This window comes from Pseudophryne corroboree, chromosome 7 (assembly GCF_028390025.1).
Source record: "Pseudophryne corroboree isolate aPseCor3 chromosome 7, aPseCor3.hap2, whole genome shotgun sequence".
Classification (NCBI taxonomy): domain Eukaryota; kingdom Metazoa; phylum Chordata; class Amphibia; order Anura; family Myobatrachidae; genus Pseudophryne; species Pseudophryne corroboree.
The window spans coordinates 511751071-511772730 of NC_086450.1; the positions used below are offsets into that span (position 1 = coordinate 511751071).

The 21660-nt window shown below is 47.7% G+C and overlaps 1 protein-coding gene across 1 annotated transcript in view; it reads right to left on the reverse strand.

Moving 5' to 3' along the window:
- The window catches only part of FBXL16 (F-box and leucine rich repeat protein 16), a 239253-nt gene extending 224347 nt beyond the window's left edge, over positions 1–14906 (reverse strand). The window contains exon 1 of the mRNA XM_063935458.1: positions 14233–14906. The gene's annotated coding sequence lies outside the window, so the exon portion shown is untranslated. The remainder of the gene's footprint in view (positions 1–14232) is intronic.
- Positions 14907–21660: the final 6754 nt, after the last annotated feature.

The following is a 21660-nucleotide window of genomic DNA, read 5'->3' on the forward strand; positions in this document are numbered from 1 at the left end:
GAGGGGAGAGGTCAGTGTGTCCTGATGTCTGTGTATTAGGAGGAGAGGAGAGGTCAGTGTGTCCTGATGTCTGTGTATTAGGAGGAGAGGAGAGGTCAGTGTGTCCTGATGTCTGTGTATTAGGAGGAGAGGGGAGAGGTCAGTGTGTCCTGATGTCTGTGTATTAGGAGGAGAGGGGAGAGGTCAGTGTGTCCTGATGTCTGTGTATTAGTAGGAGAGGAGAGGTCAGTGTGTCCTGATGTCTGTGTATTAGGAGGAGGGGAGAGGTCAGTGTGTCCTGATGTCTGTGTATTAGGAGGAGAGGGGAGAGGTCAGTGTGTCCTGATGTCTATGTATTAGTAGGAGAGGAGAGGTCAGTGTGTCCTGATGTCTGTGTATTAGGAGGAGAGGGGAGAGGTCAGTGTGTCCTGATGTCTGTGTATTAGTAGGAGAGGAGAGGTCAGTGTGTCCTGATGTCTGTGTATTAGGAGGAGAGGAGAGGTCAGTGTGTCCTGATGTCTGTGTATTAGGAGGAGGGGAGAGGTCAGTGTCCTGATGTCTGTGTATTAGGAGGAGAGGAGAGGTCAGTGTCCTGATGTCTGTGTATTAGGAGGAGAGGAGAGGTCAGTGTGTCCTGATGTCTGTGTATTAGGAGGAGAGGAGAGGTCAGTGTGTCCTGATGTCTGTGTATTAGGAGGAGAGGAGAGGTCAGTGTGTCCTGATGTCTGTGTATTAGGAGGAGGGGAGAGGTCAGTGTCCTGATGTCTGTGTATTAGGAGGAGAGGAGAGGTCAGTGTCCTGATGTCTGTGTATTAGGAGGAGAGGAGAGGTCAGTGTGTCCTGATGTCTGTGTATTAGGAGGAGAGGAGAGGTCAGTGTGTCCTGATGTCTGTGTATTAGGAGGAGGGGAGAGGTCAGTGTGTCCTGATGTCTGTGTATTAGGAGGAGGGGAGAGGTCAGTGTGTCCTGATGTCTGTGTATTAGGAGGAGAGGGGAGAGGTCAGTGTGTCCTGATGTCTGTGTATTAGGAGGAGAGGAGAGGTCAGTGTGTCCTGATGTCTGTGTATTAGGAGGAGAGGAGAGGTCAGTGTGTCCTGATGTCTGTGTATTAGGAGGAGCGGAGAGGTCAGTGTGTCCTGATGTCTGTGTATTAGGAGGAGGGGAGAGGTCAGTGTGTCCTGATGTCTGTGTATTAGGAGGAGGGGAGAGGTCAGTGTGTCCTGATGTCTGTGTATTAGGAGGAGAGGAGAGGTCAGTGTGTCCTGATGTCTGTGTATTAGGAGGAGAGGAGAGGGGAGAGGTCAGTGTGCCCTGATGTCTGTGTATTAGGAGGAGAGGAGAGGTCAGTGTGTTCTGATGTCTGTGTATTAGGAGGAGGGGAGAGGTCAGTGTGTCCTGATGTCTGTGTATTAGTAGGAGGGGAGAGGTCAGTGTGTCCTGATGTCTGTGTATTAGGAGGAGAGGAGAGGTCAGTGTGTCCTGATGTCTGTGTATTAGGAGGAGAGGAGAGGTCAGTGTGTCCTGATGTCTGTGTATTAGTAGGAGAGGAGAGGTCAGTGTGTCCTGATGTCTGTGTATTAGGAGTAGGGAGAGGTCAGTGTGCCCTGATGTCTGTGTATTAGGAGGAGGGGAGAGGTCAGTGTGTCCTGATGTCTGTGTATTAGTAGGAGAGGAGAGGTCAGTCAGGGACGTGCAGTGAGGTAAATTTCTTAGGAGGCACTGATTAGTACCAGAGCCAGATATATACACAATATATGAGCCAAATGGTTCATGTGGCATTATACACAGGTGCAGCATCTAAGCTCCTGGAAATTTGGTGAATTTTGATCAGAGATGTGCGGAAAAGATACACAGGTGAGCGCCATAGACTTTTTACTACAGAGATTTGACTATAAAAATGATTAGAATAATGCAAAGAAGATATTTTTAACCAGTGGCGTAAGTTCGACCCAGTAGCCCGGAGGCGAGATAAATATTGGTGCCCCCCCTATATTTAGATAAGTGTGTGTGTGACTGTATATATACATTTCATTGTCTTATTTTAAATCACACATTTCCTAGCAGTCATACCCAGGATTAGAACCCACGACCTGTAACACTGACAGCAGACACTTTACTGATGGAGATATTTGCTCCTGTACAGGAAGCATGAGAATTCTTACTATATGAAGTTACGTGTAAGTGTCAGAGAAGTAACTTCATGTAGTTAGAATGCTCATATTTCCTATACAGGAGCAAATAGCTTAATCAGTAAGGTGTCTGCTTCCAGTGTAATAGGTCGTGGTTTCTAATCCCAGGTATGACACGTGTAAAATGTGTATCTAAAGTATAATAAAAAGGGTGTGATTTGTAAGATACAGGGACCAGTGAGGCAATTGGCTACTATAAGAGAGTAGCAGCTATCAACTTAATTTAATGGTGTCACAGAATGGGAGGAGAGGTGCCCCATTCAGAGCAGGAGCCTGGCGGCAGATGACTCCATTGCCTTCCAGAGTTACGCCTCTGTTTTTAACATATTCTTTGTATTTTTTATATACTTTATACAGGCAAAACTGTGGCACAAACATTAGTATGATAGGAAGGGTTCTGTCTCACCTGCCTCACCCCACCGCATGTCACTGAGGTCAGTGCCCCCTGATGTCTGTGTATTAGGAGGAGGGGAGAGGTGAGTGCCCCCTGATGTCTGTGTATTAGGAGGAGGGGAGAGGTCAATGTGTCCTGATGTTTGTGTATTAGGAGAAGGGGAGAGGTGAGTGTGTCCTGATGTCTGTGTATTAGGAGTTGGGGAGAGGTCAGTGTGCCCTGATGTCTGTGTATTAGGAGGAGGGGAGAGGTCAATGTGTCCTGATGTTTGTGTATTAGGAGGAGGGGAGAGGTGAGTGTGTCCTGATGTCTGTGTATTAGGAGTTGGGGAGAGGTCAGTGTGTCCTGATGTCTGTGTATTAGGAGGAGGGGAGAGGTCAGTGTGTCCTGATGTCTGTGTATTAGGAGGAGAGGAGAGGTCAGTGTGTCCTGATGTCTGTGTATTAGGAGGAGAGAGGAGAGGTCAGTGTGTCCTGATGTCTTTGTATTAGGAGGAGGGGAGAGGTCAGTGTCCTGATGTCTGTGTATTAGGAGGAGGGGAGAGGTGAGTGTGTTCTGATGTCTGTGTATTAGGAGGAGGGGAGAGGTCAGTGTGTCCTGATGTCTGTGTATTAGGAGGAGAGGAGAGGTCAATGTGTCCTGATGTCTGTGTATTAGGAGGAGAGGAGAGGTCAGTGCCCCCTGATGTCTGTGTATTAGGAGGAGGGGAGAGGTCAGTGTGTCCTGATGTCTGTGTATTAGGAGGAGGGGAGAGATCAGTGTGTCCTGATGTCTGTGTATTAGGAGGAGAGGGGAGAGGTCAGTGTGTCCTGATGTCTGTGTATTAGGAGGAGGGGAGAGGTCAGTGTGTCCTGATGTCTGTGTATTAGTAGGAGAGGAGAGGTCAGTGTGTCCTGATGTCTGTGTATTAGGAGGAGAGGAGAGGTCAGTGTGTCCTGATGTCTGTGTATTAGGAGGAGAGAGGAGAGGTCAGTGTGTCCTGATGTCTGTGTATTAGGAGGAGGGGAGAGGTCAGTGTCCTGATGTCTGTGTATTAGGAGGAGGGGAGAGGTGAGTGTGTTCTGATGTCTGTGTATTAGGAGGAGGGGAGAGGTCAGTGTGTCCTGATGTCTGTGTATTAGGAGGAGAGGAGAGGTCAGTGTGTCCTGATGTCTGTGTATTAGGAGGAGAGGAGAGGTCAGTGTGTCCTGATGTCTGTGTATTAGGAGGAGAGGGGAGAGGTCAGTGTGTCCTGATGTCTGTGTATTAGGAGGAGAGGGGAGAGGTCAGTGTGTCCTGATGTCTGTGTATTAGTAGGAGAGGAGAGGTCAGTGTGTCCTGATGTCTGTGTATTAGGAGGAGGGGAGAGGTCAGTGTGTCCTGATGTCTGTGTATTAGGAGGAGAGGGGAGAGGTCAGTGTGTCCTGATGTCTATGTATTAGTAGGAGAGGAGAGGTCAGTGTGTCCTGATGTCTGTGTATTAGGAGGAGAGGGGAGAGGTCAGTGTGTCCTGATGTCTGTGTATTAGTAGGAGAGGAGAGGTCAGTGTGTCCTGATGTCTGTGTATTAGGAGGAGAGGAGAGGTCAGTGTGTCCTGATGTCTGTGTATTAGGAGGAGGGGAGAGGTCAGTGTCCTGATGTCTGTGTATTAGGAGGAGAGGAGAGGTCAGTGTCCTGATGTCTGTGTATTAGGAGGAGAGGAGAGGTCAGTGTGTCCTGATGTCTGTGTATTAGGAGGAGAGGAGAGGTCAGTGTGTCCTGATGTCTGTGTATTAGGAGGAGAGGAGAGGTCAGTGTGTCCTGATGTCTGTGTATTAGGAGGAGGGGAGAGGTCAGTGTGTCCTGATGTCTGTGTATTAGGAGGAGGGGAGAGGTCAGTGTGTCCTGATGTCTGTGTATTAGGAGGAGAGGGGAGAGGTCAGTGTGTCCTGATGTCTGTGTATTAGGAGGAGAGGAGAGGTCAGTGTGTCCTGATGTCTGTGTATTAGGAGGAGAGGAGAGGTCAGTGTGTCCTGATGTCTGTGTATTAGGAGGAGCGGAGAGGTCAGTGTGTCCTGATGTCTGTGTATTAGGAGGAGGGGAGAGGTCAATGTGTCCTGATGTTTGTGTATTAGGAGGAGAGGAGAGGGGAGAGGTCAGTGTGCCCTGATGTCTGTGTATTAGGAGGAGAGGAGAGGTCAGTGTGTTCTGATGTCTGTGTATTAGGAGGAGGGGAGAGGTCAGTGTGTCCTGATGTCTGTGTATTAGTAGGAGGGGAGAGGTCAGTGTGTCCTGATGTCTGTGTATTAGGAGGAGAGGAGAGGTCAGTGTGTCCTGATGTCTGTGTATTAGTAGGAGAGGAGAGGTCAGTGTGTCCTGATGTCTGTGTATTAGGAGTAGGGAGAGGTCAGTGTGCCCTGATGTCTGTGTATTAGGAGGAGGGGAGAGGTCAGTGTGTCCTGATGTCTGTGTATTAGTAGGAGAGGAGAGGTCAGTCAGGGACGTGCAGTGAGGTAAATTTCTTAGGAGGCACTGATTAGTACCAGAGCCAGATATATACACAATATATGAGCCAAATGGTTCATGTGGCATTATACACAGGTGCAGCATCTAAGCTCCTGGAAATTTGGTGAATTTTGATCAGAGATGTTCGGAAAAGATACACAGGTGAGCGCCATAGACTTTTTACTACAGAGATTTGACTATAAAAATGATTAGAATAATGCAAAGAAGATATTTTTAACCAGTGGCGTAAGTTCGACCCAGTAGCCCGGAGGCGAGATAAATATTGGTGCCCCCCCTATATTTAGATAAGTGTGTGTGTGACTGTATATATACATTTCATTGTCTTATTTTAAATCACACATTTCCTAGCAGTCATACCCAGGATTAGAACCCACGACCTGTAACACTGACAGCAGACACTTTACTGATGGAGATATTTGCTCCTGTACAGGAAGCATGAGAATTCTTACTATATGAAGTTACGTGTAAGTGTCAGAGAAGTAACTTCATGTAGTTAGAATGCTCATATTTCCTATACAGGAGCAAATAGCTTAATCAGTAAGGTGTCTGCTTCCAGTGTAATAGGTCGTGGTTTCTAATCCCAGGTATGACACGTGTAAAATGTGTATCTAAAGTATAATAAAAAGGGTGTGATTTGTAAGATACAGGGACCAGTGAGGCAATTGGCTACTATAAGAGAGTAGCAGCTATCAACTTAATTTAATGGTGTCACAGAATGGGAGGAGAGGTGCCCCATTCAGAGCAGGAGCCTGGCGGCAGATGACTCCATTGCCTTCCAGAGTTACGCCTCTGTTTTTAACATATTCTTTGTATTTTTTATATACTTTATACAGGCAAAACTGTGGCACAAACATTAGTATGATAGGAAGGGTTCTGTCTCACCTGCCTCACCCCACCGCATGTCACTGAGGTCAGTGCCCCCTGATGTCTGTGTATTAGGAGGAGGGGAGAGGTGAGTGCCCCCTGATGTCTGTGTATTAGGAGGAGGGGAGAGGTCAATGTGTCCTGATGTTTGTGTATTAGGAGAAGGGGAGAGGTGAGTGTGTCCTGATGTCTGTGTATTAGGAGTTGGGGAGAGGTCAGTGTGCCCTGATGTCTGTGTATTAGGAGGAGGGGAGAGGTCAATGTGTCCTGATGTTTGTGTATTAGGAGGAGGGGAGAGGTGAGTGTGTCCTGATGTCTGTGTATTAGGAGTTGGGGAGAGGTCAGTGTGTCCTGATGTCTGTGTATTAGGAGGAGGGGAGAGGTGAGTGTGCCCTGATGTCTGTGTATTAGGAGGAGGGGAGAGGTGAGTGTGTCCTGATGTCTGTGTATTAGGAGGAGGGGAGAGGTGAGTGTGCCCTGATGTCTGTGTATTAGGAGGAGGGGAGAGGTGAGTGTGCCCTGATGTCCATGTATTAGGTGGAGGGGAGAGGTCAGTGTGTCCTGATGTTTGTGTATTAGGAGGCACGGTGAGGTCAGTGCCCCCTGATGTCTGTGTATTAGGAGTTGGGGAGAGGTCAGTGTGCCCTGATGTCTGTTTATTAGGAGGGGAGAGGTCAGTGTGTCCTGATGTCTGTGTATTAGGAGGAGGGGAAAGGTCAGTGTGTCCTGATGTCTGTGTATTAGGAGGAGGGGAGAGGTCAGTGTGTCCTGATGTCTGTGTAGTAGGAGGAGGGGAGAGGTCAGTGTGTCCTGATGTCTGTGTAGTAGGAGGAGGGGAGAGGTCAGTGTGTCCTGATGTCTGTGTATTAGGAGGAGGGGAGAGGTCAGTGTGTCCTGATGTTTGTGTATTAGGAGGAGGGGAGAGGTCAGTGTGTCCTGATGTCTGTGTATTAGGAGGAGAGGAGAGGTCAGTGTGTCCTGATGTCTGTGTATTAGGAGGAGGGGAGAGGTCAGTGTGTCCTGATGTCTGTGTAGTAGGAGGAGGGGAGAGGTCAGTGTGTCCTGATGCTTGTGTATTAGGAGGAGGGGAGAGGTCAGTGTGTCCTGATGTCTGTGTATTAGGAGGAGGGGAGAGGTGAGTGTGTCCTGATGTCTGTGTATTAGGAGGAGGGGAGAGGTGAGTGTGTCCTGATGTCTGTGTATTAGGAGGAGGGGAGAGGTCAGTGTGTCTGATGTCTGTGTATTAGGAGGAGAGGTCAGTGTGTCCTGATGTTTGTGTATTAGGTGGAAGGGAGAGGTCAGTGTGTCCTGATGTCTGTGTATTAGGAGGAGGGGAGAGGTCAGTGTGTCCTGATGTCTGTGTATTAGGAGGAGGGGAGAGGTCAATGTGTCCTGATGTTTGTGTATTAGGAGGAGGGGAGAGGTGAGTGTGCCCTGATGTCTGTGTATTAGGAGTTGGGGAGAGGTCAGTGTGTCCTGATGTCTGTGTATTAGGAGGAGGGGAAAGGTCAGTGTCCCGTGATGTCTGTGTATTAGGAGGAGGGGAGAGGACAGTGTACCCTTATGTCTGTGTATTAGGAGGAGGGGAGAGGTCAGTGTGCCCTGATGCCTGTGTATTAGGAGGAGGGGAGAGGTGAGTGTGCCCTGATGTCTGTGTATTAGGAGGAGGGGAGAGGTCAGTTTGTCCTGATGTCTGTGTATTAGGAGTTGGGGAGAGGTCAGTGTGTCCTGATGTCTGTGTATTAGGAGGAGGGGAAAGGTCAGTGTCCCGTGATGTCTGTGTATTAGGAGGAGGGGAAAGGTCAGTGTCCCGTGATGTCTGTGTATTAGGAGGAGGGGAGAGGTCAGTTTGTCCTTATGTCTGTGTATTAGGAGTTGGGGAGAGGTCAGTGTGTCCTGATGTCTGTGTATTAGGAGGAGGGGAAAGGTCAGTGTCCCGTGATGTCTGTGTATTAGGAGGAGGGGAGAGGTCAGTGTCCTGATGTCTGTATATTAGAAGGATGTAAGAGGTCTGTGTATTAGGAGGATGTGAGAGGTCTGTGTATTAGAGAGAGGTGAGATGTCTGCATATTAGGAGGATGTGACAGGTCTGTGTATTAGGAGGATGTGAGAGGTCTGCGTATTAGAGAGAGGTGAGATGTCTGTGCAGTGGCGTAAGTTCGTCCCAGTTGCCCGGAGGCAAGATAAATATTGGTACCCCCCTATTTCCTATATCAAGATAAGTGTGTGTGTGTGTGTGTGTGTGTGTGTGTGTGTGTGTGTGTGTGTGTGTGTAACAGCAGACACTTTACTGATGGAGCTATCTGCTCCTGTAGAGGAAGCATGAGAATGTTAACTATATGAAGTTACGTGTAATTGTCAGAGAAGTATCTTCATATAGTTAAAATTCTCATATTTCCTATACAGGCGCAAACAGCTTCATCAGTAAGGTGTCTGCTTCCAGTGTAATAGGCTGTGGTTTTAATCCTGGGTGTGACACTTGTAAAATGTGTATAATAAAGAGGGTGTGACGTGTAAGGTGCAGGGACCAGTGAGGAAGTTTGCCACTGAAAAGATAGTGGCAGCTATCAATTAACTTAATTCACTGGTGTCACAGAATGGGAGGAGAGGTGCCCCCCTTCAGAGCAGGAGCCCGGTGGCAGATGACTCCATTGCCTCCCAGAGTTCTGCCTCTGTGTCTGTGTATTAGGAGTATGTGAGAGGTCTGTTTATTAGGAGGATGTGAGAGCTCTGTGTATAAGGAGGATTTGAGAGGTCTGTGTATTAGGAGGATGTGAGAGGTCTGTGTATTAGAGAGAGGTGAGATGTCTGCATATTAGGAGGATGTGAGAGGTCTGTGTATTAGGAGGATGTGAGAGGTCTGTGTATTAGGAGGATGTGAGAGGTCTGTTTATTAGGAGGATGTGAGAGGTCTGTGTATAAGGAGGATTTGAGAGATCTGTGCATTAGAGAGAAGTGACAGGCCTGTGTATTAGGAGGATGTGAAAGGCCTGTGTATTCGGAGGATGTGAGATGTCTGTGTATTAGGAGGATGTGAGAGGTCTGTGCATTAGGAGGATGTAAGAGGTGTGTGTATGAGGATGATGTGACAGGTCTGTGTATTAGGATGATTTGACAGGTCTGTGTATTAGGAGGATGTAGTGCCATAACTAGACATTTTAGCGATGTGTGCAAGAAAGCATATCGGCGCCCCACCTCACATTTAAAACAGAGCCTGTGCGCACCGTAGGCGTGTGTCAAAAGTATAGAGGTGTGGCTTCTTGGGGAAGGGGCATGGACAACATAATACTAATTGATATTAAGCTGCGGACCAGTCTCCATTATTCAAATTACGCTGCACAGTAGCACCACTTACACATATTATACCATGTACAGCCCCTTTTACACATTGTGCTACATAGAGCCCCTGTCACAGATTGCCCATTATGGCAGAGAGAGCTCTCTTTTATACATTTCAGCAGGTAGAGACCCTTTTTACACATTATGGCAGGCAAAGCCCCCTTTTACACAGCACGGCAGGTAGAGTCCCCTTTTACACATTACGGTAGGCAGAGCTCCCTTTTACAAATTACGGCAGGTAGAGTCCCCTTTTACACAGTATGGCAGGTAGAGCCCCCTTTTACACAGTATGGCAGGTAGAGCCCCCTTTTACACAGTATGGCAGGTAGAGCCCCCTTTTACACATTAAGGCAGGTAGAGTCCCCTTTTACACATTACGGCAAGTAGAGTCCCCTTTTACGCATTACAGTAGGCAGAGCTCCCTTTTACAAATTACGGCAGGTAGAGTGCTTTTTTACACAGTATGGCAGGTAGAGCCCCCTTTTACACAGTATGGCAGGTAGAGCCCCCTTTTACACATTAAGACAGGTAGAGTCCCCTTTTACACATTACGGCAAGTAGAGTCCCCTTTTACACAGTACGGCAGGTAGAGACCCCTTTTACACATTACGGCAGGTAGAGCCCCTTTTTACACATTACAGCAGGTAGAGCCCCTTTTACACAGTATGGCAGGTAGAGCCCCTTTTACACATTAAGGCAGGTAGAGTCCCCTTTTACACATTACGGCAAGTAGAGCCCCCTTTTACACATTATGGCAGGTAGAGCCCCCTTTTACACATTATGGCAGGTAGAGTCCCCTTTTACACATTACGGCAGGTAGAGCCCCCTTTTACACATTACGGCAGGTAGAGTCCTCTTTTACACATTACACCAGGTAGAGTTACAAGAGGGAGAGACGGATGAGAGAGAGATAGGGTTGGGAGGGAGAGGAGAAAAAGGGGGCAGGTAAAGAGACAGAGGGTGGAATTCAATTCTTTCCACCCCCTTCCACACCCATTCTGTTTCTGCAGACGGCAGTGGTATCATCATTTCAGCTCACTACCCCCTGCGTAGCGAGGCACCCAACCCTTTACTCAGCTAAACTTAATTACTATGGGTGCGATATATGCAATAACGGGGATCATTTTAGAAACGAGATTGGGCGTGACATACTGTACCATTTGAATACCGCCCAGAGAGAGAGAGAGAGAGAGAGAGAGAGAATGGGGAAAGACACACACTTATATACAAGACATACCATTCGCCTGCAGGTAGGTGGCTCCCTGGGACATCACCAGCTGTCTGGGCTTTATGTGCTGTTTAGAAATTATCGGCAACCGCAGGATGTCACCAGACATGCCGAGAGCAGAGGCGAGCACTAATTTTTGGGCCCTCATATTAGTAAGATCCCAGCCTGCCCGCAATGCGTGCTGCATCCTCCAGGCTCCAGCGCACCCTCCCTAGAGTCTGGGGACAGAGTGGGGACAGAGCGGGGACGGCGCCTCTCCACGCCAGTCCTGGTTGCAGTCTCTACAGTGCTTGGGGGGGGGATGCAGCGGGCTGCCCGATCACTGTGAACAGCAGTGATTGGGACACGCTGGGGGAGGAGCCGCAGGTACAGAGAGCCCGGGAGATCTCTCTGAACTAGACGGCAAGTGGAGCAGCCAAGCTATTAAATAAAAACATTTTTACAAGGGTGTCACACAACCTGCAGCGCTACCCGGCTATTCTTCTGTGTAGCACTTTACAAGTAGACAGGTGCCGTAGCTATGTGGACACACAGGGTGGTGTGTATCCGGCGGTCCTGCGGCCCCAGTGGACATGTGCTGTGTGCCAGGCATTGCTGGCACACACCTAGTTATGGCCCTGGGAGGGTGTGAGGGTCTGTGTTTTAGAGAGGAGAGATAACTGTGTATTAGGAGGATGTAAATGGTCTTTGTATTAGGGGTATGTGAGAGGTCTGTGTATTAGGATGATGTGATAGATCTGTGTATTAGGAGGATGTGATCAGTAGCGGATCTTGCCACGGGCAAGCAGGACTTTTGCCCGGGGCGCCGCCTTCCAGAGGGCGCCGCACCATGGCAAGATCCGCTACTGCTGTGCCCTCCGCTGCCCGCTGTGTCCCCCGGCTGTGTCCCCCTGTGAAGGGAACTAGACGCTACGCGTCTAGTTTCCCTTCGTGGAGAGGACCTTTTGCTGTGCGGTGCGCGATGACGTCATCGCACACCGCTCAGCATTTAAGCGGCGCTACTACTGTACAGGGGGCATAACTGACCACACCCCCTGTATTAAGCCACACCCCAATTTCCTGCCCGGGGCGCAGAGAGGGCTCGAACCAGCCCTGGATGTGATAGATCTGTGTATTAGGATGATGTCATAGATCTGTGTATTAGGAGGATGTGAGAGGTCTGTGTATTAGGAAGATGTGACAGGTCTGTGTATTAGGAGGATGTGACAGGCCTGTGTATTAGAGAGGTGTGAGGTCTGTGTATTAGGAGGATGTGACAGGCCCGTGCATTAGGATGTGATAGATCTGTGTATTAGAGAGGTGTGAGGTCTGTGTAAAAGGAGGATGTGATAGATCTGTGTATTAGGTGGATGTGAGAGGTCTGTGTATTAGGAGGATGTGAGAGGTCTGTGTATTAGGAGGATGTGAGAGGTCTGTGTATTAGAGAGGTGTGATAGATCTGTGTATTAGGAGGATGTGAGAGGTCTGTGTATTAGGAGGATGTGTGAGGTCTGTGTATTAGGAGGATGTGAGAGGTATGTGCATTAGGAGGATGTGACAGGCCTGTGTATTAGAGAGGTGTGAGGTCTGTGTATTAGGAGGATGTGACAGGCCTGTGCATTAGGATGTGATAGATCTGTGTATTAGGAGGATGTGAGAGGTCTGTGTATTAGGAGGATGTGAGAGGTCTGTGTATTAGGAGGAGGTGAGAGGTCTGTGTATTAGGAGGATGTGAGAGGTCTGTGTATTAGAGAGGTGTGAGGTCTGTGTATTAGGAGGATGTGAGAGGTCTGTGTATTAGGAGGATGTGAGAGGTCTGTGTATTAGGAAGATGTGAGAGGTCTGTGTATTAGGAGGATGTGAGAGGTCTGTGTATTAGGAGGAGGTGAGAGGTCTGTGTATTAGGAGGATGTGAGAGGTCTGTGTATTAGAGAGGTGTGAGGTCTGTGTATTAGGAGGATGTGAGAGATCTGTGTATTAGGAAGATGTGAGAGGTCTGTGTATTAGGAGGAGGTGAGAGGTCTGTGTATTAGGAGGATGTGAGAGGTCTGTGTATTAGAGAGGTGGGAGGTCTGTGTATTAGGAGGATGTGAGAGATCTGTGTATTAGGAAGATGTGAGAGGTCTGTGTATTAGGAGGAGGTGAGAGGTCTGTGTATTAGGAGGATGTGATAGATCTGTGTATTAGGAGGATGTGAGAGGTCTGTGTATTAGGAGGATGTGAGAGGTCTGTGTATTAGGAGGAGGTGAGAGGTCTGTGTATTAGGAGGATGTGATAGATCTGTGTATTAGGAGGATGTGAGAGGTCTGTGTATTAGGAGGATGTGAGAGGTCTGTGTATTAGGAGGATGTGAGAGGTCTGTGTATTAGGAGGAGGTGAGACATTGTTTCTATAATGGGTGCAGTTTGTGCGATGCACACGGGCCCCTAAGTCCCGGGGGGCCCACACCGCACACACTGCACCCATTTCTCCTATACTTACCTTTCCGGAGTCCATCGCTGACCGTCTGTGGGCCCCTCCTCTCCTGTAGCCATCGCGCCGCTGCTAGCGCACTGACCACTAGAGACTCTGGCACAGTGCCAGAGTCTACAGCGCATGCGCAGGACTCCGTAAAAATGGCGTGGCGGACGTTTTTCGTAGTCCTGCGCATGCGCTGTGCTGTAGACTCTGGCACTGTGCAAGAGTCTAAAGCCCTGAGAGCGCTAGCAGCGGCGTGATGGCTACGGGAGAGGAGGGGACCTGCACACGGGTCCCCTCCTCTCTAGAGATGCCCCTCAGGTGAGATGTCTGTGTATTAGGTGGATGTGAGAGTTCTGCGTATTAGGAGGGTGTGACAGGCCTGTGTATTAGGAGGAGGTGAGAGATCTGTGTATTAGGATGTGAGAGGTCTGTGTATTAGGAGGATGTGACAGGCCTGTGTATTAGGAGGAGGTGAGAGATCTGTGTATTAGGATGTGAGAGGTCTGTGTATTAGGAGGATGTGACAGGCCTGTGTATTAGGAGGAGGTGAGAGATCTGTGTATTAGGAGGATGTGAGAGGTCTGTGTATTAGGAGGGTGTGACAGGCCTGTGTATTAGGAGGAGGTGAGAGATCTGTGTATTAGGAGGATGTGAGAGATCTGTGTATTAGGAGGATGTCAGCGATCTGTGTATTAGGAGGATGTGACAGGCCTGTGTATTAGGATGTGAGAGGTCTGTGTATTAGGAGGAGGTGAGAGATCTGTGTATTAGGGGGATGTGAGAGATCTGTGTATTAGGATGTGAGAGGTCTGTGTATTAGGAGGATGTGACAGGCCTGTGTATTAGGATGTGAGAGATCTGTGTATTAGGAGGAGGTGAGAGATCTGTGTATTAGGGGGATGTGAGATGTCTGTGTATTAGGAGGATGTGAGCGGTCTGTGTATTAGGAGGATGTGAGAGATCTGTGTATTAGGAGGAGGATGTCAGAGATCTGTGTATTAGGAAGATGTGAGAGATCTGTGTATTAGGAGGAGGATGTCAGCGATCTGTGTATTAGGATGATGTCATAGATCTGTGTATTAGGAGGATGTGACAGGCCTGTGTATTAGGAAGATGTGAGAGGTCTGTGTGTTAGACAGAGGTGATAGGTCACAGATATCTGTATATTACATGTACATGATAGGTGTATGATGGCATAATCAGCATTGCATGTACGGTTACTGCTCTGAGCATTGGGCGGGTGGTTACTGGCCTCTGCATTCTGCATCATCTCAGTGCTACATTTCCCAGCTTTATAAAATGAAATCATTTCCTACCGTCAGCGGTGGTTCCTCATCTCATGGCATAACTCCCCTCTTGGTGATCAGGTTCCAGACAGGTGGGAATGATGGAGCCAGGGGAACCTGGTAGTCCTGGACACCCCAGCCTGGGGGTCGTAGTGGCAATCCCTGAGCAAATTCCAGATCTCCTTCACTAAACCATGATCAACAGCAGCCAAAATAGGTCACGCCAACATCTTGTATCCCAGAACACCTTGCAGCCACCAGAATGACAGTCTGATACACTGAGATCCACAGGGCTCCCTCCTCAGTCAGCCCAGGGGTTCCATTCACCCTGACGACTGGGGTTGCACGGAGGGGGAGGGTGACAGCTGGAGACACTTGCAGGTGCGAAGGCAGAAGATGGAGGCTTTCCAGATAAATAAAGGCTCCTTCTGGATAATGGCTTTAAGGACAGATTTTCTCTTTGTCAGCAGGCGACCGTGTCACACAGGGAGAGGAAGAAGGGTAGAAGCCGACATTAAAAGCCTAGAATTACTGTGTATTCCCCACCCTCTGTCACACACGCAGCGCTGCCTGGCTGGCTGTCTATTCTGTGTGCACACACACACACACACAGGGTGTCACACACATCTCCAGTTAAAGAGACATCAGCATTATTATCAATAATTCATGACTCCAGGCATACCTCCTTCCTCGCTGTCTCCCCTCCACCCCTCCTCCTTCTCATTGTCACTGTCCCCTCCTCCTTAGCAATGGAGGCATTGGCTGTAAGGTGCCCATTGCATGACAGTCTGTGCTAGTATATATATATATATATATATATACACCTGTATATACATATATATATATATATATATATAAAATATACACGCGTGTATGTATACAAACATTTGTGTATATTTGCGCTATATATATATACATATATATATATATATGTGTGTGTGTGTGTGTGTGTGTGTTTGTGTGTGTGTATAATTCAAATATAATATATATTAATTTATTTAAAAAAGGCATAAAAATAAATAAATATATATATATATATATATATATATATATATATATATATATATATATAGCATGTAGATGTACGGCCCTCTGGACACTTTAAATAGGATGAACATTAGCCCCTTCTTGCTGTTGTCGTCAACGTTTCAATTTATTAAATTTTCCTCAGGACGTATGTCCTGAGGAAAATTTAATAAACTGAAACGTTGAGGACAACAGCAAGAAGGGGCTAATGTTCATCCTATTTAAAGTGTCCAAAGGGCCGTACATCTACATGCTACAGTGATCTTCTACCTTGAGGAGGGTACTGGCACCGGACCAAGCTATTTTATACATCAGTGAGTGCCGGACTGTGAGATATATATATATATATATATATAAATAGATAGATAGATAGATAGATACACACACACACACTTTCATATTGTTATGACCCTCTCCTACATTTGGCGTTGGCAGTGCGTAGCCCATGAAGTTCGTTGCATGACGTGCGCTGGCTTGGTGGGTATATAAGGGGTGTGATAGGCCGCCTGCATACATATCACTCGTTGCTGTCATGGGTAAATGGAACGATTTATCCGAGTTGCAAAAAGGAACGATTATCGGCTTGTGAACTGCTGTTGGCGTGCTGTTGTGGTGACGGTGTATCGTGACTGGAAAAATCACACCACTGCAAAATAACCGACATGGAAACCACGCGTCATTAATGTGAGAGGGGAACGTCGGCTACGAAGGTGCGTGAGGGTCAACCGACACGCTACAGTGGAGCAGCTCACCGTCAAAACACACCTGGGGGCTACCTGACGCGTTCAGCGACCGTCTAGCTGCTGTCCATGCTGCACACGGCGGTTACTCTGCCTATTATTAGCTGGTTGTCATAATAATGTGACACGACTGTGTACACACACACACACACACACACACACATATATATATATATATATATATATATATATATATACTGCAATTTACTGGTCCCAGCGTGAATCCGGCTAGACAGCCTCTAGATTTAAAAGTGCAATTTCTTTCAATGCAAAATCAACCTGGTGTTTTGCTTTACACTGACGTGCCAAAAGTCATGTGATAGGTCCCTAATATCTTATAGGAGCCCCTCTAGTCCGGCGAAGCGCAACAACTCAACTTGACATCAATTCCACAAGTGGACGTTAGATGCTGTCTGGATGGCTTACAACAGCTCCCTGATACTTGTAGGTGCAGGATCTTGGGTGCGATTGGACCTCTCCATCACGTCCCAAAAATTATCGATTGAGTTCATGTTGGGCGAATGTGGTAGCCACACCATTCATTGGAACTCTCCAGAGTGCTCCTCGAGTCAATTCTGGACACTTTGGGACCAATGATGACACGGTGTATTATCCTGCTGGAATATTCCATCTTTGTGGGGGTACATGACGTCCATGAAGAGCTGCAAATGGCCATCAAGCAATGCAATGTAGTGCTTACCGGTCAATGACGTGTTCAGTGGGCCCAACCCATACCATGTGAAGATACCCCACACCATGATGGAAGCAGCACCAACCTGCACAGTGTCTTGTTGATAACTGGGGTCCATAGTATCATGGGGTCTGCACCACATCTGTACCTTACCTTCAGCCCGAAACAACTGGAACCATGACTCGTCGGACCACCAGGGTCCAATTATACCCCTTTCACACCGCCTGAGGCTGGTCGCACCTGGGAGCCTGACATGGGAGTTCCCAGGGTGCGACCCGTCTCAGACGACCTGCCACCGCTGTCTGCAACCCAGCATAGTGCCGGGTTGGTGATGTCAATGGTAAGGGGTGGGGGCGGCGCTTGGAGATCACATGATCTATAAACATAACCCATACACACACAGTGAACGGGAAACGGGTCGCATTGACCCGGCTCCCATTCACACTGCACAGCGAGCCGGGTTGAACATGAGTTCAACCCTGCTCGCGATCAGGTATTTTACCCCTGACGCCTTTCAGACCGCACACGGGTTATGCGCGCTCATGTGCCAATATCTTGTGTTCATGGCTGGCGGGCATTAGTGATGTCATGAACCAAGGTGAGGCATTGTGTCTGGTGTCATAGTTTTAACAGGGGCACTGTGGTGGGTCATCTGCTCCCAAATCCCATGGAAGCTAAAGAACGATGCACTGACGTGCTGGATATGTGTCTGGTATCTTCTGCATTGAATCTGGATCTAATTTGAGCCAATGTCAAGTTTCTGTTATCACAGACAACTCTGCCCAAACACGGCTGGTGATCATTAAGCACCCGTGGTTGGCTACTGCATTGTCCATGGTATTCCCAGTATACACGTGACACTGTAGATTGAGGGATGCGAAATGTCCACACAACTTCGGAAAAATGGAATGTTCCACCTGTTGGGCTCCCACTATCATGCCTCATTCGAACTCTGATAATTCACGTTTCCTTGCCATGAGCAGCCTAGCTGGTGTTCAAACTGACTTATGAGATGTCAGATTACAACTGATGCAGGTCTGGGCATTTCTAAGTCTTCAGAGAATGGTGGTGCCACCTACCATTACCTTTACATACTGCTGTTCCATGACTTTTGTCACTTCAGTGTAAAACTTATAGTCTCTTTAAATCTAGCGGATCTCTCACCTAAATTACTCCAGGACTAGCAAAACGCAGCCTATTATTGTGCACTGCCGTTTCATCCTCACATGACTTTATAAATGACAATATAATGGTCTCCCTGGATAAACGAACCCACAAATGGTATCTGACGGTAGTTTAGACAAAGTGCGTGGGGGTGGGGTGGGGGGTTAGGAGATTTCCACATTTGGGCTATTCAGGTCTTGGCAGCCAGTCAAGTAACGTTCATGTTTGGGAATAGATTGAGGGCACCAATTCAATAAAGCAAGAACCAGATTTGGGTGTACAATTGTCTGATCAAATACTTCTACCCAGAAGTCTTAAAACTCTGGACAATCCCCAAACAATATGGAAAAGGGTTCCTTCCTCCAAGCATTGCCTCCAACCAGTGTCGGACTGGGGCATGAAGGGCCCACCGGGGGGAATGCAGTGGTAGGGGCCCATGTTTAGGGGTATGGCAGTCTCCAGTAAGACCACGTTTTATGCAGTTTAAAGGGAGTAAGATACTATTCAAGCGGTGAAGTAGTTTGAGGTGCATCTCAATATGATTAGTTCATCTAGACATACGGAAGGAGTTGGTATTTATATTTCCCCACAGTAGATGTAGGCTGTGTATACAAATATCAGACAGAAATATCCCCCTTAGAGGCCTGCAAGGTGAGTATACTCAAGAGCAACGCTGAAGGCAGGGTTGGGGCACTAGGCACTTTACTGAGGTCAAATAACCAATGGGCAATTTGAAAATATGAGTAGTGGGCCCTATCTGCAAAAACATATCAACGGAGAGAAAATCACTAAGAGTGAACACACCCCTAGAGATCCACATGTAGGTGGGAAATCAGGAAACTCAGAGCCTTAACAGATACTTTTCTATAGGGCAATCCCCAGTCTGCTCTAGAGGTGACATTAGTGTCCTAAGCCCGCAAAACCTCCATAATGGCCAAGAGACAAAAAACTTAGGGATGGGTCATTTTCTGGAGACACATCAGGTCAACTATGGGGAGACCTGCTAGGGAATGGAGCTCCAGATCGACCCAAGGCTTATCCTCAGAGAGCAGGAACCGCTTACGGATTTGAGCTAAGAGACAATCCAATTGAAAGAGGGTACGGTCAGGGAGTTTAAACTCACCAAACCATCATGGTGAAGTCAACTTATGTGTTGCCAATCTTGCGGGGCTTGTTTTTTCAAATAAAGGAGACCATAAGCTTCTTAAACTTCACTAAGTAGCGGGTAGGGAAGAGGTTAGGGACAGTCCTGAATATTTGCATTTGGAAAGGCGCTATGTGGCCCAGCCAGGAGATCTCATAGGAACCCCAAGAATAAACAAGTGTAGACAATTGTGCAAGCAGGGGGGAGAAGTTAACTTCACAAACATCTTTAATGGGATTTAGGACCTGGACCCCTAGATAAGTGTGACATGTGGTCTTCCAGGTATAGGGGAAAAGCGTTTGAGAAGGGATAGAAAGGGCATGGAAACATTAATTGGAAGGGTGTCTGATTTATATGTATTGAGTTTATAATAAGAGGTCACGCTATGTCACCTGAGCTGTTATGCAAAGCAGGTAAGAAGGTCAAAGGTTTGGTGACGAAGAGCAGGACATCATCAACAAAAACACCTAATTTATGTGGGCCACTGGGTTGTCAGGAAATTATGTGGAGAGTCTAATTTTTTGAACAAAGAGTTCCATAGCTAATACAAGAGTAAAACCGAGTAAAACCGAATCCGCTCATTACTAGTCTAGGGCCATTGAAAATAGGAAATATGTTGGACAGATTTTTATTTTTGATTTTTATAACTGGCAATAAAACAAAAGACAATTGATTGTATAAATAGTCCCCATCCCCTGTTTGTAAGATACAACTACATTCATTTTTCTGGAGTCTGCCTGTGTAAAATTATTTTTTTTTCAATTGATCTAATAATAAATACATACATTTTTTAAAGGTCCCAAGTTGGTTAATACTTTTCCAAACAAGTGCTTCATCATGAAGATGAAAGAACACGCAAAGCAAATTGGTGAAATATATATTTTTGTGCATACTGTGCATCTGGCACGCCCTCCCATAACATGCCCATGAACCAGTTTTTCTTTTTGCATTCCCTTCAGGCCACCTCCCAGTCACCATGCCAGGAACGCCATTGCTTTACCACTCCATTCTTGATACCAGCGTTCCTGTACACAGTAGCACCTTTGTGTGTTCTGTCAGGGTAACACATGCTCCTAAATAATTTGTGCATACGTAGTAGCAAATAATCTCTCAACTGTGCTCTTTGTATTTATACATATTGGGCTTCCATTGCAGTCGCATGTAAATCACCGCCCCCATCCAACCGCTGGTAAAAGTTGCAGTCACCATCATCAGGCCTCATTCGCACCAGCCCTCTATCCTTGTGGCAAAAGCCGGACGGATCTCTGCCTATGCTCACCTCTGAACAGGCCCTTTGTCAGCAATTCTGTAAGCGTGACATACTCATGGCACACCTATTCTACGCGTGAACACCCCATTGCCACCACTTTCAGTCACTCAGGTGAGATTGAGACGATGGCTGCTCAACGTGGTGGATGCCAGCGACCGACATATCCACAGTTTGCTAAAAATTGTGACATCCGAAATTACAGACAGAACTGCATTCGAGGCCAAACAACAACGTCCATCAACAGTCAGCGATGGGATGGTGCGGAAAAATCCGATCGCACAGGCGTTTGCAAGGTGATTGACAAGAAGAGTCCGTTTGTGGGTGGCAACTGACCGTTTACTGGGAGTGTCCGGAAAAACGCAGGCGTGCCCAGGCGTTTTCAGGGAGGGTGTGTGACGTCAGCTCCGGCCCCGATCAGCCTGTTCTCATTGCACTGGAGGAGTCCTGGGTTGCGCATACACTGCACACACTGGATTTTCACAGCTTGGCTACACATGGAATCGCACACTTGCACTGCGAATTTACACTCCCCCTGGAGGTGGCGACTATCTGATCGCAGGACAGCAAAATTAGCAGACCAGCAATCAGATCCGAATTACCCCCAGATCCATTGTGTTACTACTATATGTTCATCGGCAGCTCCAGAGTAAGAAGCTGAAAAACTGAATTTTGGGCCTGCTATGGAGAGCAACGCGGACACGGTTGCGGCAGCTTATCTTGCCGCATTCTTTATGCCGATGCTGCTACGATGCCCTTCCCTGCTGTACATCTGTGGGCCCGAATGTGCACAAACTGAGACGCCTGCTGTCAGCATCTGTAGACGCTCTGACACGGCTTGGCGCATCTGTATATACAGCGTCAGTCGCAGCTTTGCAACTTTTCCCAGCGCCATGGGAGGTGCAGTTTCGTCGTCTGAGGATGGCCTCTTATGTCAGCGCTTCAGCGGCTGTGTGTGCAAGCCCTTTCAGCGACAAGCCCGTGACACTCCCATAATATCGCCATAAGATGCAACATCTCCGTGTGTACAGTGTGGACGTTGTGTGCGAGCGTGTGTCATCCACTCACCGACGCTCTCTGCTAAGGCCCCCCCCCCCCGGTAGACGTTTTGGACCAAGGGTGGGACACTGGGACAGTGCCCGAAAAAGCAGGACTCTCCTGCTGTGACCGAAAATTGACAGTGCTGGCTTTTCATATTAGAGTAACTTGACGTTCGGCCACTGACGCCTAGGATCAGAAAGGAATTGTCGTTTGAAGATTTACGACACATTTAAGGTGCTTTCCGTGTTTCACGGCTGCTTGTAAAACAAATAGAAGTTGTTATAAAGCTGAAATATTTATGGCCGGTGACACCACCCATTGTTTAATGGGAGATAGCCACACCCACCCACCCTAACAAGGAGTTTAAAAAATATATGCGGAATAG